At 40.3% G+C, this 13,664-nt stretch overlaps 1 protein-coding gene across 4 annotated transcripts in view; it reads right to left on the reverse strand.

Annotated features, from left to right (window-relative positions):
* PAG1 (phosphoprotein membrane anchor with glycosphingolipid microdomains 1) overlaps positions 1-13,664 on the reverse strand; it is a 182,653-nt gene that overhangs the window by 24,268 nt on the left and 144,721 nt on the right. Inside the window, exon 1 of one of the 4 annotated variants that reach the window (XM_053559410.1) lies at positions 4,339-4,434. The exons of the other annotated variants lie outside the window; for them this stretch is intronic. The gene's annotated coding sequence lies outside the window, so the exon portion shown is untranslated. Of the gene's footprint in view, positions 1-4,338; positions 4,435-13,664 lie in introns of those variants that run through there. 4 annotated transcript variants of the gene reach the window in all.

The following is a 13,664-nucleotide window of genomic DNA, read 5'->3' on the forward strand; positions in this document are numbered from 1 at the left end:
AGCTGACCCCTTTGGGGGAGGGGTGCATGTGGCTGTCACTTACCTTCAAGAATACATTAAACTTACCTCATAGAAATAATATAGTTTATTGTTTATAAAAGCCCTGCTATTTTGTTTTTGCCTTCAGATAAGGCAAGTGAATGTGATGGGCAAGGAATGACGTCTGAGGTTGCTTTTCCTCATACCTGGACTTGGAAGCCAATTCCCAAGGTTTGTTTTAATAGTAAAAACAGAGAGAGAGCGCGAGCAAAAAAACAAACAAAAAAACCCCATGGTCTTTTTAGATGTATCATGTGCATTCTAACCGAACTCTGAGACATGCTAAAATATTTATATTAATTTGGAATGCTCTACACTAGTGGGTGAGGACACAGGTAAAGGGGCTTCCTTTTGCATAAGAGGTCTTTATAGAATGTTCACAAAGTGTGCAGCTTGGGCTTTAGTTTCTATCACTTCCTGCCTTGCATGTTTGCTCATCTGATCTAATTTAAAAGTTCCCCCAGGGTAGTGATGTATCTACCTCACTTCCCATCATATTACCAGCATCTACACAATCTGGAAACAGAGCCAAACAGGACATTTTATTTGAATACATGTTTCTACAGGAAGAATGGTGAGTAGATTCCCAAGCGAACTCTCAAAATGCAAGTTTTAATTTGTAATTTATATGGTAAAGGAGAGGAGAGTAAGAGAGATGAGCACATTAAGCAAATAATTCAGAAATAAGCCAAGTATGTTTTAGGTCAAAAGTTTCAGCCTGGAATGAATGCAGCCACCTGGCTTCTCTGTACTTTCACCAAGGCAGCTGAGCATCTTGGGAGAAAAGTTGCAACGCTGGCAATAGTGGTGTCGCTGTATGTGAATCAACGCCCTTCGCAGGTCTCTGGACTCTGGTAAGATCGCTGTGTCTGCAAGCTCTAACCCGTTCTCAGCAATGACAATTTCACACTGTCTCCAGCTCCTAGTACCCTGACATAAGCCATTCTCTCCCTTTTGCTATAAGGGGGCTACACCTTAGATTTATCAAAGGAAAGAGGAGCCTTAAATATTCCTGGTTGTCCTTCAAATGTGTTTTACCTTATGAAAGCCTGATGTCCTTTAGGTCTTAGCTTAATGTCGCTTCCTTGGAGCAGCTTTCCTGCTTAACAAACCCTTTCACCTCTCGTTTAGTTAAGGCTCATCTTTTACAAGCATTTTCCTTCCTAGCATTACTTGAAATTAAAGTTATGAAGTGATCTGAGTGTCTCTTCAGCTGCTCCAAACCCTAAGAGGGAGGAATCAGATCTACATGTTCACAGCTGTAGCCCTAGGGTGCATCACACAGTTGGAGGTTAATATTTGTCAAATAAATATGGTTAAGAGGGGGAAGAGCCTCCAAGAGCAGGTCCATATTGACCAGGCTTTCAAAGACGACAAGGATTGGAAGGAGAATCTTCAGTATTTTCTCAAATGATGCTAAAATTTAACGGCAACATAAGGCAGAAAGATGCTGGCCTAATCATCTGGCCAGGGCCCCTTCCCACACATAATCAAATATTTGTGGGCTTTGCCCACATTCTCGCCAGTGTCTCAAAGAGGCTGGCTATGTATCAGTGTAGACTCATAGGCTGGACATGAAAAACACTGAGAAAACTAGATGAGTATACACTCAGTGCCAGGCAGGGTTTATTTTTATTTTTAGAAATAGAGCCTCAAGCTGTTGCCCTGGGTAGAGTGCCATGGCATCACAGCTCACAGCAACCTCAAACTCCTGGGCTCAAGTAATTCTCTTGCCTCTGCCTCCCAAGTAGCTGGGACTACAGGCGCCTGGCCACAACGTCTGGCTATTTTTTGGTTGTAGTTGTCATTGTTGTTTGCCAGGCCCAGGCTGGATTCGAACCCGCCAGCTCAGGTGTATGTGGCTGGTACCTTAGCCGCTTGAGCCACAGGCGCTGAGTTTTTTTTTTTTTTTTTGAGACAGATTCTCACTTTGTCACCCCCGGTACAGGGCTGTGGCATCATAGCTCACAGCAACCTGAAACTCTTAGGCTGAAGTGATTCTCTTGCCTCAGCCTCCCAAGTAGCTGGGACTACAGGGGCCTGCCATACCTGGCTACTTTTTAGAGATGGAGTCTCACTCTTGCTGAGGCTGGTCTCCAACTCCTGACTCAGGCAATCCTTCTGAGGTCAGGCAATCCATTCGCCTCGGCCTCCCAGAATGCTGGGATTATAGGCATGAGCCACCACACCCTACTGAGCCACTTATTTTTTTTTTATTGTTAGATAATAGCTGTGTACATTAGTGCAATCAAGGGGTACAATGTGCTGGTTTCATATACAATCTGAGATATTCTCATCAAACTGTTCAATGTAGCTTTCATGGCATTTTCTTAGTTATTGTATGTAGATATTTGTATTCTTCATTTAGTAGGTTTCGCCTGTACCCATTCTAAGATGCACCGTAGGTGTGACCCCACCCATTACCTTCCCTCCACCCTAACCTCCCCCCTCCCTTCCCCTCCCTTGGCCCTTTCGCCATATTCTTGTGCTATAGTTGGGTTATAGCCTTCATATGAAAGATATAAATTAGCTTCATAGTAAGGCTGAGTACATTGGGTACTTTTTTTTCCATTCTTGAGATACTTTGCTAAGAAGAATATGTTCCAGCTCCATCCATGTAAACATGAAAGAGGTAAAGTCTCCATCTTTCTTTAAGGCTGCATAATACTCCACGGTATACATGTACCACAATTTGCTAGTCCATTCGTGGGTCAATGGGCACTTGGGCTTCTTCCATGACTTAGCTATTATGAATTGGGCTGCAATAAACATTCTGGTACAGATGTCTTTGTTATATTGTGATTTTTGGTCTTCTGGGTATATACCTACCATTTCCCCGAAAATAAGACAGTGTCTTATTTTAAGGTGTGCTCCCAAAGATGCGCTAGGTCTTATTTTCAGGGGACGTCTTATCTTTCCTATAAGTAGGTCTTATTTTGGAGGAAACAGGGTAGTAAAGGAATTATAGGATCGAATGGCAGATCTATTTTTAGATCTCTAAGTATTCTACAAACATCCTTCCAAAAGGAACGTATTAGTGTGCATTCCCACCAGCAGTGTAGAAGTGTGCCCTTTTCTCCACATCTACGCCAACATCTCTATGCTGAGCCACTTTTTAATATATCATTTTATTTTATCCTTATGCCCTTTGATGTGGGTGGTATGGAATTGATTTTATGGATGAAGAAACTGAAGGTCAAAGTTAAAGACCTTCTCTAGAGCCAGCTAGCTCCATGTGTCCTGATGCAGTGTCTGCAGAGCTTTCCATCCTGCCCAATAGGTGCTCTCATCTCTGGCATGTCCACAGAGCCCAGGCATCTGTCCCACCCAGAACAGCAGCAGACAGGTTAGGACAGGAAGCCACACCCATCATCTCCACAATCTTAATTTCCCTCTATCAGGACTTGTTTTTGGCACCAGAGAGAATGTTCATTCCCTTCTGGACTCCCAGCCACGCATTAATCACAGGCCTTCCAAGGGATCTGGAAGGTTTCACAGACCTCATCCCACCAGCTATGCTGTGATGGATGTGGTGTTTACCTGCAGGCTACTTTACTGAGACCAGCATTATTTACAGGCACTCTGGTAAGCACTGCTTTGCACTATTTTTATTTGGCTCCTGAGGGATGGTGATTCAACCACTTTTTTTCCTTAATAAAGGACTTAACCAAAAATATACTTCAGTTTTTTTGCTGAGAGGTTCAGAAATGTACTGTTTGACATAAATGTGTCTTGATCCAATCCCCTACTCAGGGGTCATGATTTTGAAAAGATTAGATTCCTTTTAACACTTGTTTAGACTAGGCTAATTACAAATGCTCCCCTCTCTGTCACCTAACCATGACTTCACTGACTGCATGTTGAAAGATGCTTATTTTGGGAAAAGTAAACTCTCCAGATTGGAGAAGTAGAATTTATGAGGAGATGACAATTTAAGCATGTCAGAGGAACATAGCAGAGGTATTCCTGTTTGTGACACCAGCTCATTGTGCGCTGGAGACAAATAAGGTTGTGTATTGTCTCCATCACACTAACAGATATGCTTCCATGTGAGGGGGGGGCACTGACTTAACAGTACTCTACCCAGGCACCGGCAAAATATTCAGTGCTTAAAACATCATGGTGATGTTCTAAAAACATCAGCAAGTCTTTGTATCATAAAATACCCAGACAAAATATTTTTTGACTCTAAAAAGTAGAACCCAAATAGTCAAAACACATCTTTGCAAGTTATTTATTGGTGTTACTAAGAACAGGGCTGGAGACATGTCTCAAACATGACTAGCTTGATTAACTTACATTAGAACTTGTATCTGGTAACGTACAATCTCAGGGCTTATCCTCAGAGTTCTCTGCCAGGAAAGGTCAGAGGAGGCAGATGACTCCAGGCTTGTGACTGTCCTTGAAGAAAAGGACATGGTCATCATTTTTGTAGAGTGAAGGTTCCCCAAGGGTAGTCCCAATCGACACCACCTGCAAACTTCTGGAAAATGCAGAGTTCTGTGCCATCTTCCACACTTTCTTATGACTCAGAAACCTGGGGGTGGGCCCAGCAACCTCTGTTTTAACAAGCCTTCTAGGTGCTGTGATGTGTCCTAAGTGTGGGAAGACTGTTCTCGAACTGTGCTTCTCAAACTTTAATGTTTTAAGACTTTGGGAGGGTTTGTTAAGCTGTAGATTCGGATTCAGGTGGTTTGGGTGGGACTCAGGATTCTGCATTGCTAGCTGGTACCCAGGCACTGTCCAGGCTGTGGGCATGTGAGCTACGTCTGAAACGGTGCTAGTGGGGACGCCTGTCCTTCTTCCAGCTGTGGTTGAAGGGTCACAGACAGATTAGCACTGCACTGGAAACTGGTGTCTGTCTTTCTCAAAGTTTATGTGACAATAAGCTCAGAGCTTCTGTATAGTAGGGTCTTCTTGATACCCTTCTTGGCAGAAACTTAAATACAAGCTGGCTCTTTGCCAGTCCTGAGTCTAATGAAATGCAGTGAGTAGATATATCCCTGTCATGTGCAAATACAGACCAGGTCCTACTCTGTTTTCTTTCCCCAAACTGCTGTGTGGCCTGAAATAAGTCCAAAACAAACAAACCAACCCTGAAAAGCTCCCTGAACCGCAGCTTTCTCTTCTGAAAAAATGCAGTTGTTTCTAAAGTTTCTTTCTAGCACTCGGCCTCTCTCAGTTTATAAGAGCAGACCATGATTCCTGAAGTCTCAGAAAAAAATGCAGGACTCTCCAAACAAAGGCAAATGTTGCTCCAGCAAGAATCTTAAAATTCTCAATGTGATCAATAGTTTCAACTCACCAGAAAGCAGTCTTAGTAATTCCTGGGCAAACCTGATGAGGCTGCACCAGTTAAATGGATGTGAGGAGTGGCCTTTCCAGTCAGCATGCAGTGCCAGGAATCAATCCCGACAGCCCTTCCAAAACATTAATTGCACTCTGCCTACAGACACCGGCTGTGGGGCTGACTTAAGAGTCTCTTTATTTTTTCATTAACATGTAGTTGGCATATTTACACATTTACAATTCAGATTTATAATAGCCTTTCAACAAAATGCAAGGACAGAATCCAAATATGCAGATGGTTGCATGTACAGGTAATGAAGAAAGAAAACACTTCTGGAAAGCTTCTGAAGCTTTTTAAAGGCATATGCCCAAATTTTGGAAAATCTTGCACAGACAGCAAGTTTGAAAAGGATCCATCTAATTTATAATCTCAGTACCTGATAAGTCTGAAGGGGTTCCAAATGTGATAAAATATTCTGGAGATCTTTTTCTATCACGAAAGACAATCTGCTCCTTGGCGCTAGTTTCACTAATTTCTTGACTAATACCTCTGATGAGATTTTTTGACTCTTTGATACCCAGTCATTCATTAAACATATAATTGCTAAATACCTACTATGTGCTCAGCATGATTTCACCTTCTAATCACACCATGAATATGCTATACATTGTAATTAAACTTTGCAAGAGGTAAAAAAAATGTTTAGAATTAAGTTCCTAATAAAGACCACAAATGACAAACAGTTTATTCTTGAACTCCAAGCTTGCGAAATCAGAAAGGAAAAAAAAAAAACCCCACAAGTCCTTTCACTTCTACCACACTGCATCAGAAACATTTAGTTCGAATAATTGCAGCTTGATTCTGTTTGGCTTGGCAGCAGAGGCACCATGGAATTGATGCAGCTGCAGTGCCCTTGGACTGATGTTGCTTCAAGCTGAGATCTGTCCCCAATGTGTCTAGTGGATTCCAAAGACAGCCTTTGCGTGTTCACGGGGTGGAAAGGACCACCTCCCACGCGTGCATTTGACCACAGCCAGGGCCAGCTGGATTTCTGAGGATGAACTGGGTTCCAAGGACCGGGTACCTACATAGAGCCCACCCCCTACTGTTTTGAATGGAGAAAAACTGATTTTACGTAAAGCTTAAAAAAGAAAATATTCATAAAAGAAGTGGTGCATGCACTTAAAATCACACCACGGCATAAATTACTGGCAACAGACCAAGTCACATGGTGAGGAAAAGGAGCGGAAGGAGGAGGATGAGAATGCTGATGACAGGGAGACAGGACGTGGGGAGCAGGCTTGGGGGGCTTTCTCAGTAATTTTTTTCTGCTTTACCACTTTGCTGGGGCTGGCTTAATTCATGGGGAACTCTGTGGAGGTGACATATAAATGTGTATTTGCACGTACTTGTCCTTGTACTCTGATACATGCATTTTCCTGTCCTCTTTTGCCAGTAGAGGGAAGATAAAGCTATGGGGAGAGATAGGTGTAACAGAATAGTAACCCTATGGAGACCCTGTGCTCACACAGTCCAACATGACTGAATATGGAACTCAATCATCATCAGTCATGTTCTTTGAAGAGGTCCTTGTTCATTTCAAAGGCTGCTAATACCTTGGCGAGTCAAAAAGACTTTGGACTAGATAGAAAGGCAATACAACCTAAGCTGGAAGGTCTCAAGTAGAGACGTGTAGGACAGAAGAGTATCTCACTTCTCAGCAACAGAGTATTCTTAGTCAACTTTAGTGCATGGATTCTTGTGGCCCTACCCAGTAAACAGCCTCGACGTAGACTGGAGTGCCCTTCATTGCCACCTGCCCCTCCCTTTTTTGGTCTCAGGGGTTTCACTTACTTTCCTTCCCAGGAAAAGATGCCTTCTAGAATCCCTCACTTCTTCACATTTCCCTAGTCCCGCTTCATAACACCTGGGGCATTTGTTAAAGTGCTGAGCCCCAGGCCGGCCCCTCAGATACTTGGATACAATAGATTTGGAGAGGGACCTAAGAATCTGTATTTTCTAAGTGATTTCAAAGGAGGCCATTCTGAGTCCTGCACTGCCCTTGAATCTGTTTTCCACTCTTCCTTCCCCACATGAGCATGGAAGTGCCATCATCTCCCTTGTCCCTTTCCACCTTACCAGTTCTGTAAACATGCCTCACTGTGCCCTTGGTTCATCCTATGAAAAGAAAAGATTTCATGCCACATTGAGTTCCCATAGGGAGAGGTAGTGAGACTGTGAGGTCCACAGAGAGAAAACTGCAGGCGACTCTTCTCCTTACAAAGTCATGTAGCTACTGTGATTATAAGACCTTATAAATTGAAATAAAGGCAATTCTGAACATCTTCATAGGTAATGGAAAAAACCACATCATCTTCCTTAAGATTTTCTGCTTTATTTGTACATCATGAACAAAATGAAGGTTATGAGCTAAGGCTGTGTTTATAAAAAGTCTTAGAGGATAATGTATGGAGTTTTATATTTTGAATGTCACAGTGGTTTCCAAGTTGAAGAGTCTTATATGGAACTTACATAATAAGCCACAGATTGAGAACTTTTTTGGAGAGACCTTATGATATGGATTCATCAAACTAACATTTTAATAACAGCCTTTCCCCTGGCTGGGTTCAAAGCTCTTTGTGTGTAAGGCATTCAATATGATCACCTCAATTTCCATTTTCTCTGGAAAGTAGAAAGCAGGAAAGTCTTCAATTGCACAATGACAGCAAATATCAGGGCACTGCTTTGATGCCCCCAGACCCCTGACTTTGTGCTACATTTTCCTTCCTTTTCTAAAAAGGGCATTCTTAAATGCCTTAAATGGGAAGATGGAAAGCAGCAAAGCCTCAAGCTTTTCAGATTGGGAAAGGCCTATCTTAAAGATGTGTTGTGGTAAAGTTAGGAAAAAAGTGCCGGCCACATCTTCCAAGAGAGTTGAAATTAATTTTGCTAATTTAATAATAAAGGAAACATGAATATTTCTTGAAGATAAGGTCCTGTTAAGAATTTATAACATAAAACACAGAAATTCAAAGAAATTTTTCAAATGGACTCAGAAATTTGAGTTCACTCTTCTCTGCCATTGAGACTTTTAGTAGATCAGGTTGTGCTAAGAGCATATGCGAGTGGCGCCTCCTAGAGGTGGGAAATCTACACTGCATCGCCAGGGCAGCAGCTCTGCTAAGGCCCCCTGAGGGGAATGCAAACAGTGGGATCTGACCCTGGGAGGGTCGCTGTGCACTCGTTTCTCAAGACTCTGTTGCAAGAAAATGTCTAGACAAACACTGTATATTTACAAAAGTGTTTTCAGGAGAAAAGAAGTGTTTTCAGGACAAAAGAAAAACTTATCTAGGAAAATCAAGGTAGTTATGAATATCTAGCAATTACTACTGGGAAAAGGCATTCCTATTTTTATTAACTGGATTAAATAATCTAAGTTACATTCCAGCTCTGTTTTAAAGCAATTACTTGCGATGGTTATGTGACTTCTCAACACCAACTGTAAAACAATATATTACTACACCTTAAATGAGAATGACTCAGTCCTGTTCACATTACATTTCTTAGGCCTTTCATTCTTAGTAAGTTGGAACATTATACTATATATGAGAAGCAAGCAGATTTTGGGGACAACTGGTCTACTAGTAGTCACTGATCTACTCTGCTTCACCTTACCCAGAACAAGATTAAGAACAATGTAAGACATTCTGCAACATTCTACCATAAGTCTTTGATCACATAGCCAGGATAGATCTAAGACACCACGGTCTCTGATTTCAGTATGATTCTCAAGCTATTAATACTCTTCCAAAGACTGTATCCTAATACTACCACTGACTGTAAGAATGAAAAAGGGCAGGGATAGCCTGACAGATCAAATTATAATCCTTCCTATTTCCTAATAAAGTGGTGTTCTAAACCCCTAATTTATTACTTGGTATGGCTTTCAGACAAAATGAAGGATAGCCTCATGCCACTGGTAACTGTAATACAGACATTCCCCAAGTCACAAACCTCCTCTGACTTATGTACAGCTCCCACTTTTGAACGGAGGCTATTACAGGTCGTAGGTAAATGTACTTAGGAACGGAGGTCATTACTGCTAAGAAACTCCTATACTGTGGCTGCCATATTGAGTCATGGGCTGTGGGCTACATTAGGTAGCAGCTGAACTTAAATCATACAAAAGCAGATTTTATAAAATATTAAGAATATCATGATTTATCTGCATTTTTTGTTAAAAGTATTAATAATACTGTTCTATTATAGATACATTAAAAAAGCTTCATATGTCTGTTGTTGGACTCAGAGATTTTAGTGCTTGGAAGAAGGTTTTATGTCTTGATGAATTAGTTTACCTTTTTTTATAAAAATTAAACTGTATAGACAAAAATCATATTTCCTTTATTCTTTTCCCCTCACATGGCTGGCTAGAAGCTCAAAGCCGTAATTATCCTCAATTATAGCAATTACCTTCATGCAGAGTGTAGCTCTTTGTTTCATCTCTCTACACCAACCCCACTTATAAGTTTTTTATTTCCTATGTTTTGAAAAATCTTACATGTGTAAGATTTTTTGTTATAATCTTTGTTATAACAACTTCAGTATTTTTTAGAAGCAGATCTTAATTTCTAAATAATGGATACATGAAACTTCAAATTTAATTACCATTTACTATTACTTTATAGATTTAAAAAGCTCTGAATGTCTACATTACAATTTTGAGGGAAGATAAATTTTCAAATCTGTGAAGAATAAAAGGAATAAGGAAGGAAGGAAAAGAAAACTTTCCCACCAAATTAACCTTTGGAACAATAAGCTCTAATCTCTAAGGAAATAATGAAGGATGTCTCCAGATAATAAGATAACAAGATGCCAAGACCAGTGTGATTAAAATCAAACCAACTTTATCCTAAAGACGATAGGGAATTATTAAATTCCTTTGAATTAGATTAGTGGTTTTCAACCCTGATTATATATATTAGAATCACTTGGGAAACTTTTAGAAATATACTAATGCCCAGAACTAACCCCAAAAGTTGGCTCAGTTGATCAGGGATGAGGCCTGGACACTGGTATTTATAAATGTATAAAATGTATAAATCCTCAGATGCGTATATTCAACCACATTTGAATATACAGTCAGAGCTGAGAATCACTGAGATGGGCCATTTATGCATATGCCTAAACATTTAACTAGCAAATGCTATTTTATCTTATTTCTTTTGCAATATTGGAAGAGGGCATAATCAGGACGTGACAATATAAAATAGACACAGCTCATTGTTTCTCTTTCCTTATAAGTCTACACCAGGAGTCACATAAACCAAACTTTTGCAGATGTATATCCTTAGGTCAAAAGAGAGCATGCAATGACTTTATTCCAGAAGGTGGTAACTCACATGACATAAACACTCTGATTCAGAAGATACAGAAAAATACAGATTTTGGACCATGTTTTTTTGATTATTTGCTGAATTATTTCTATGCACTTTTCTCTGCATCCCTCAAAATTCTAAACATTATACAGCTGTTATAATTTATTAGAGAAATTAACATAGCATTATTTTGAAGTATTTTCAAATATAAACACTGCAACAAGAAATGCATAAAATCTTCTGACCCATCATTGGGTTAAGGCTCACATACCACTATGTTTGGGCTATATATCTAAGCTGACCTAAAATACCTTGTTATCTATCCCCTTGCAAAATGATCCATAATTTTTAGAGGTAAAAAGTGTACTAGAAATCAATACATTATTAATGATAACTTTTCTTCATGCTTTAGGCTATGTTAGCTTTTCTATTGATCTTCATTACTTGAATGGACACCATATGCTTTGTTCAGGTCAGTCAGACAAATATTCACTGATGACTGTCATGGGCCAGGTGGGCCCAACTGCTCTATAGCCTCAGCTAGTTCTCTCTGGCTATGGCCTTCCATGGGCTTTTTCTTTCTAGCTCTTAACCATATCGAGGTTCTTTTCACCTGGAACTTTTATACAGGCTGTTTATTGCCTGGAATGATCACCCTTCACATAATCATTCAGCTGGTTCCTGCTCCTTTGTTCACTCCTGCTCACACATCGTGTTCTTAGAGAATCCTTCTCTGACCAACTCTTCTAGTGCCCTCCTGTCCCACCCCTGATCAATGCAGCCTTCTTCCCATTACTGTCATCTTTTCTTGTAACCCTTATTTTAAAGCATCATATTGACTGATCTTTGGGTTTACTTTTGCTCACATGCTCTCTAGAATATATTCTCCCTGTTTGTCTTTGCAGCTATTAACTTCAACACCTACAACAGTCACAGGTACTTAGAAAATATTGTAGAGTGGATGAAGGTATATCTTTTCAGTCTTATAAGAAGAGTATTGAATATAGTCCTGTGTTCTTTAAGGTTGAAACTACTGATGGTTAACAGCAAATTAATGAGTGTATACAGCTGCAATTTCATTGTAATCTATAGTTCTCTATGCAATATGCACATGTGGGGACTTTAATTAGATTCATAGTGCTGGCTACTTTTGCAGAGAAGGCATTTTTGCATCCTGTGCCTTGTTAACCTTTGCTGGCTCTAAGCTTCTGCCAGGGAGAGCTTCTGCCAGGGAGAGCTTCTCCATTTGAACATCTTGCAATCTTGGCTGTTACTTTTAATTTCCAGCAGAAAGCAGCTAGATGTTAATGTCCAAAACTGTACTTCCAATGTTCTAGTGAGGTTCCTTTAGACAACTTTACTGAGAGTAACACCATGTTTATTTGCCTAGGGTCCTCCGTCTACCCTTGTAAGGTTTTTAAGTCTCTTGCTATCATTCTGTTCCCACACATATTTGGCTTGAGACAGGAGCTACGCTGCAGAAAGCATCCATTCAATGTCAGCAGACTCATTATAGCCATGGCTCGCTGTCAGTAATCTAATCCTTCCATTATTTCCACATGATACTAAGAGTACTGGCCAGAAAGTCAGCTGCTGTATCTTCAGGACAAATCCCATTGACATATGGAATAGACAGTTGGGCACTACCACTATTTTGAAGCACTTCATTTTGGTCTAGACTAGCTTTTTCAGCCATACTGATAACACACTGACAGCCTTCTAAACATGTGCCTATGTTTGCATGTCAGCTCCATTCAGTATCTTCTGTATTTAGTTTTCCATTCAGCATAGAAAAGTACATTTGATACCACCATCAAAATCAGCTACATTTGTATCTTGTGAAACATGCATAGTTCAGTTCCCTTGCCCAAAATAGGCACCCAATAAATATTAATTTCTCCTGCTGCTTCCTTTGCTGCTTTAACAAAATCTTATTTTATTTTATTTATTTATTTTTTAATGCTTAGAGTTTTTCTGAATCTTATTTTATTCAGAAATATACTTAAAGAAGAACCTACATCTTACTGCATTCAGAGCAGCTGATTTTGCTCTTATGATTTCTATCTTATGACCTGAATTTAACATGGCTCTAATTAACGAAGAGAAATAATCAGATACCAGCTGATTATTGAAAACTTCATACACATTAAGTTCTTAAAAGAAACAGGTTCTTCTGAATGCAGTACTGAATGTTAACAACATGAAAGGAGGCACAACCAGACACTGTGCTGTGTGATGCAACAGGAGGTGCTGGGCACTAGCTATGAAACACAGCTACAGCGTGAACCTGCATTGACCAAGCCCCGAGATCTACCCGTCAGACCTAATCCAGCTACAGCGTGAACCTGCATTGACCAAGCCCCGAGATCTACCCGTCAGACCTAATCCAGCTACAGCGTGAACCTGCATTGACCAAGCCCCGAGATCTACCCGTCAGACCTAATCCAGCTACAGCATGAACCTGCATTGACCAAGCCCCGAGATCTACCTGTCAGACCTAATCCAGCTACAGCATGAACCTGCATTGACCAAGCCCCGAGATCTACCTGTCGGACCTTTCTTCTATTATTATTATTTTTTTTACTTCTGTTACTTAAATATCAAATATCAATCAAAGACTTTGCCTACCCATGTCAGGCAATTCACATCCACAAGATTGTGAACTTTGTGCATAAATTTCTAGAGATTTCTGTGTAAAAATATTGGACTGCATTTCAGATGTGTAAAGATTAACATCTAACTGTAAGTTAAAAGGACAGAGGTATGGGCAAGATGACAAACTATGGTAATCACACATTTGAGAAGATACCCATAGAGTTTGGCTCCTCTTCCTGGCTGTGAAAAAATTTGGTTCTTTAAGGCTCAGTCTAGAGCCCTTTTCCTTATTTTGTTCTGTAGTATCTTTCTGGGCATGTGATCCACAAACATGGCTTCAATTCCTATCCCACCAGGGTTGA

The sequence above is a fragment of the Nycticebus coucang genome, chromosome 13 (genome assembly GCF_027406575.1).
Source record: "Nycticebus coucang isolate mNycCou1 chromosome 13, mNycCou1.pri, whole genome shotgun sequence".
Taxonomy (NCBI): Eukaryota; Metazoa; Chordata; class Mammalia; order Primates; family Lorisidae; genus Nycticebus; species Nycticebus coucang.